This window comes from Nicotiana tabacum, chromosome 2 (genome assembly GCF_000715075.1).
Source record: "Nicotiana tabacum cultivar K326 chromosome 2, ASM71507v2, whole genome shotgun sequence".
In the NCBI taxonomy this organism is placed as follows: Eukaryota; Viridiplantae; Streptophyta; class Magnoliopsida; order Solanales; family Solanaceae; genus Nicotiana; species Nicotiana tabacum.
In genome coordinates this window covers 58,534,699-58,540,593 of record NC_134081.1, presented here as the reverse complement: position 1 = coordinate 58,540,593, position 5,895 = coordinate 58,534,699, and positions in this window count along the sequence as shown.

Below are 5,895 nucleotides of genomic sequence, written 5' to 3'. Positions count from 1 at the left end.
CACTCTTACGGTAAAAGGGATAAGAGAATTGGAAGGTAGACACAAGTTTCAGCAAGTAAAAGAAGCAAAGTGAAGGAGGGTACGAGGTACCCAGTTAATGAAGATTAACAGTATTTACAATTCATGCAGAGAAATATAAGCATTTTGAGCTACCTTCAACAGTAACAGAGGTATGTACAATTGGCCACACCCATCTCAGTTATGCCTTATGGGGGCTAACAGAAGTAGTATAAGAGAAGGACGGATATCAGGATCCGGCTGGGGTTAGAGTAACCCAGAATGGTGAATGTATTATTTATGTTAATTGACATTTCCGAAGGATATTGCAAATGTGCTAATAGATCTCCTTGTGAGACACCCAGATGGTGCACTCTAAAATAGTACAGCTAGATATGAGTACTACAAAGATAGGCACTGGAAGCCTTGAAAGGATAAATATTACCTTAGTATGGCTCTCGTCCCTAGTAGGGAAAGAATGTTAGGCAATTCGAAGAACCAGTGGATGGAACAAGGGGAGCTAAAAGCAAAAGAATATTTTGTTGAAGTTTTCAAAATAAAGTGATAGAAAGAAATGTTAGCAGGGGAAAAAAAAGAGCTAATGAAACATTATGAGTAAGATGTGATACATAGATGACGACGGAAGATTAAAAAAAAGAAAAATGAAATGAATAACAGTATTATAGAGTCTATAGTCAAGTAAAGGAAAGGACGAGAAGTAACGGGCCTTGAGACAACAAAAGAGTATAGGCCATAAAGTCATATCCTCATTTCAAGAAATAAGCTCGTGACTCCAACATGACTACCAGAAGGAAAAGTTAGACTCCAGAGTAATAGAAATTAGTATGGGCTGGTGAACAAGATAAACTAAACATGAATTAGGGACTGAGTAATTTGATAATAGTCAGTATCGTGAGATTTTCAGATTTCATTCTGGCGATAATAGAATGGACGACAGAAGAAGATTCATGAGAAATTCAGAGAATGGTCTTTCAGGAAGACACTTCCCTAAAGTAATCAATGCGAGCAAAGTTAAGCTTAAGGAACTGTATATACCAGTTATACTAAGTGTCACCCTTGTGAGTAAAGAACTTTATTATCCTTAGTATAGAAGGATTACAGCAAGGTAGGAAAAGGTCATCGATGATGTGAAAAGACGCCAAAGATGAAAATGTAAAACATCTATAGGTAGATCGTCGTGGCTCCAACTCTTAGTACTCCCCTAAAGGGGCGAATATGGAGTAATATGGCATTAAGTCATAATTAAGTGGTTCTAGTAATTATGGAATAGTAAAGGAAGAATGCGATAAAAATGAGAAAGGAATGAGATTGGACTTATCTAAATCCTACCGATATTCTATGATTCCAGAACACAATGCAAGCATGACGTCAAGGAAAGGAAGTAAGGGCTCTTGCCCGGGATGTTATGGGTAAATAAGGAACCAGTGCAAGAGGTAAGTTAAGACAAAGGAAATAACCCAAGAAAGATTATGCGGAATATTGATATGAGAATGGGCCAATGAGTAGTTAGTAATTGATTCGGGAAGAGCCTAGTTATGGATAGACAAGAGGATACAGACAAATCAGCAGATCATGCGAGATAAACATAGTGAACCCCAACATAGTGAATTCAGTCTCGCAGTTATGATATTGTAATCTTTGAGAAATATTTAGATAGCAGTGGGGTAGTTAAAGGTACCATATGAGTGTTATGGAAATAAAAGAGAGTGCCACTGGGAAGACAGTCAAAATATCAGTTCAGAAGCAACCCTACAAGTACAAGGGCGTGGAGGTAAGTAACTAAGGATAATTATAGGTGAGTACGAACATCAAACATTTTGTCGGGTAAATGATATAACAAGCTTGTAACTTTACAAGAGCTAGCAGGTCTCCCTAAGTACTACAACGAAAGACTAGCTGGGGATATAAGGAAGAAGGCTTCAACCTAAGCATAGTGACCTAAAAGAGGAAATGGTCTTATAGCAACAGTCTCACAACAACATTGTATGCACTCCATAAGAAAGTGGCACCTATCATGGCTAATGAACGGAAAAAAAAATTAAAAGGTGATATTCAAGATCATATGGGTTGTATGGAATTCCAATATGTGTGGGCATTAAGATAAGCCAAGTATCCATGCAACAAGTGGCAGAACGACCAGGAAAAGTGATTGCTTGCATTTAAAGAAAGTTGAGAAGGAATGAAAGGAATTATTCGATCAATGATCCAGAGATAATTACATTATGAATGCACCGAATATTTCGGAGTATTATCCATGCAGCATATATGTTAACAATTATATAGCCATAGAAGATTTTGGTATAAGTTAAAAGAAAGAATTGAGCCCATGTCATAGACAAAGAATTGAATTGTTAGGAGATAGTATCATGAATATTCCATAGCGCCCATGATAGGCTGAAAGTAATAACTAATACCATGAGCCGCAGATCGGAAGATAGCTTAAGCCTACATAAAGATTGATCAGAGGGAAGAGGAAACTAAAGAGTTACATCAACTAAGTAAATCAGGAGTTTGATTATTGGACCTAGAAAATTATAGAAATCGTGATTGAGAATAGAGAAGGATCACTCTTAATATCAGGGGTGCAAGAGAGATAGTACAGTAGCCATATTCTATAACGGCTCTATGATGAAGTCAGTTAGAAGAGTACCAACCTCATAAGAAGTCAGTATGAAGCTCCCACTGAATTGTGTATGCACCAGAGGTGCGAGTATTATAATAGAGCTTCAAGTTGTGGATGTGAATCATACCTTTGTGGAAGGGAGGTCATGAAAGAGATAGAAGATGCGATGCGAGATTTTAAGGTAAGCAAGGTAAAGGTGAACAATGTACGAGATACTCAGATGCAGAAGGTTGTGAATAGTCCATACTTCGGATAAAAGGCTAGAAGCGCGGGGATTCTGTATCCAGGAATAATAGCGGCATCGTCAGTAGCATATCTTCCAGCCTATAGTTTCTACGTACCGAGAAATCTAGCCAAGAAAGTAAAGAAGAATTAGAGAAGATGTGATGTTTCTCTTGATGTTCCAGAATAACATAAGGAAATATATGGTGCAAGCAAGTTGAAGGAAGGTTACGAATAGTATAAATAGATACGTATAGGTCGCAAGCTAAAGTATAGTAAAGTGACAAGGTTTTATGACAGAAGTAAGGATGAGAAAGGGCGAGTGAGAAGGGGACGAGAATAGATAAGTCCTCAGGATTAAGCCCATGAAAACAAGAGAGCTAATAGTTTCTCTAAGTTATAAAAAGTTCAGTATAGCCTGAATGAACTCAAAAAGAATCTAAGACTAATAGCATCTAGAAGAAATGGAATGTTGCCTTGGTAGTAAAGTGAGGGTGTGATTGTGATAGATAAAGGATGGCGTTGGGCCTTCGATTGAGTAATGACTTGAAGAGGATTTCATGAATTGTACGGGATTAAAATACCCATGTAAGGTAAGTCATATTGGGATGCTATAAAATACGGTTATGAAAGTATAGTATCGCCCTAGGTGGATCAATCACGTGAGCGCTCAAGTTATCAGTGGTAGATGATAGATCAACATTAAGGTGAATCAACAATGGATGGACAAAAGTCACAAAGTATGAGGTGAGATTAGGTCGTCATTCTTAAGATAAACAGTTATGAGGAAGCATTAAAGGACATAGATTTATACATATGGGATGAACGTAAGCTGGAGTTTGGTAGCAGACCTCAGTAACGATAAATCGAGGTAAGATTTATGGTATATTATGACCTACTTAGATGCAGTAAAGTCATACGGATAGATAATCGCGCCTATGAAATAAGATATAACAATATTCGTAAGTTCGACAAAGTACCGAGCGAAGAACTTCATTGTACATATAGATGCCTAGAGGGACATCTTATTAAGCTATGTATATGTTCACAAAATGAGGCCTAGGGATTGGCTAAAAGAATGAGGAAAAAGGAGAGAAGAGTCGCATAGGCGCACTTACAAAGTCAGAGTCGTACAGGCTACATGATAAAGATAGCTACAGTTACAAGATTGGAATGATTCCGACCACGAGTCGTGGTGTGAGAAGGAGGCCAAAATGGGGGAATGCCCTGGCATTTGGGATTCATTCACAGAACAGTTGCCTAGATAGCAAGAGAAGTACTAAAGTATTCGCAAGAGCTATAGGTTATGAAAATGATAAGTGCATCAGTCAACATTCGAGGACGAATATTCCAAAGGGGAGAATGATGTTACATCCCGCATTTTCGTATGTTAAAGTTTCGTCGTAAGTTAATCGACGTAAAATTCGGGAATGGGGTTATTTTGAAATTACAAGCATTATGTTATTTCAAACACCTGATGAGTAAATTCGTGAAAGAGAAAGGGTAAGCAAATCGAAGAAAAGGAATTTCATCAAAGTTTGACATTTTGAGATAAAATACGGCTCTAGCTAAAATACCCGGTATTTATGGACTAGTGCCATACAAGGTACCATATGGCCATGATAGTAAGGTGTATAAAGTATAATAAAAGTGAGTAGTATTTTACTGAATTTGAGATAATTCTTAATTATGTGAATATTTGATTAATTGTGGATTTTTGGGGAAAGATTAGCAATTAAAAGAAATTAGTGGATAAATCTTTTGGATAAGCCCTTGAACTTTAACGTGGCAGCAAGTGAGGAAGGGGCTCAAAGCCCAAAATGTGACTCTTAAGTGCATAATATAAGGTGGCACATTTAGAAAGTGTTATGGCCAAGTCATCTTTCAAGTGGGGCCCACAACCACATTAATAAAAGGCTTCCCTAATTCAATTCATTAAAGGGAGATACTATTTTGCAAAGTGACGGATGAGAGCCACAAAAAAAAAGTCATACGAGACTTCACAATATTCATAGCAGCGTAACAAGCTTCGGCAAAGCTAATGTTGCAATAGCAACGAAATTAATTCAAATATTTCATTCGAAGTCTGCCTAATGTTATCGCTACATGTGATTTTGATTCTAAGGGAGTACGGTACAATCTTTCTTAAGAATATCATACGGATTTCTCCTGACTTCGATCCGTCGTTACGTGTTGTCGCAATTTACGTGTGTTAGAGGGATTGTCAAGAGAGTCGGCTTAGGTATGTTAAGGCTAAACCCTTCCTTCATTTTGGCATGATCTTGTAATTACATGTGTTTGATAACGAGGCATAAAGAGAAGTTCATGCTCCCGAATTTATATACATTATCCTAGTCTCATAAATTATAGTATTCTCCTTGTCGGGACTTCATATTTAATTGAGTATTGTCTTCTTCCAGTCAAGAGAACAGAGAGCCTATATATACAATATTATAGTATTTTCATTACCATCGAGCTATAATTTATGGGTAGGCCCCTATTGGGCAACCTCTGATCAGATGTTAAGTTATATACCGAGCCTACTGTGGCCAAGCGCCTATGAGCGATCCCAGTTGGCCGAGATACAGAGCCTAGTATGGCCGAGCGCCAATGAGCGAGCCTACTATGGCAGAGCAGTTATATATATACTGAGCCTTATAGGGCCGGATAGCTATTTTACTTACAATATTGAGAGAGTTGAGTCAGTATCAGCAAGTAAGCACATCTTCAGATTATCTTTGACTCCTAGTTACTTTCAGTTATTATATTATCAGTTCAGTTTCAGCTTTTAGTATATTGCCTTACATACTCGGTACATTAGTTCATACTAACGTCCCTTTTCTGGGGGCGTTGCATTTCATGTGTGCAGGTTCAGACAGACAGACGAGTAGACCTCCTCATTAGGTGTTGCCCAAGTTCAGCTTGATCGATAAGCTCCATGTTCTTCGGAGTTTTCGGGTCTAGATCTTTATGTACATCTTGTGTATATATGTATATATGTTATGAGTAGGTCGGGGCCCTTTTTCGATCAC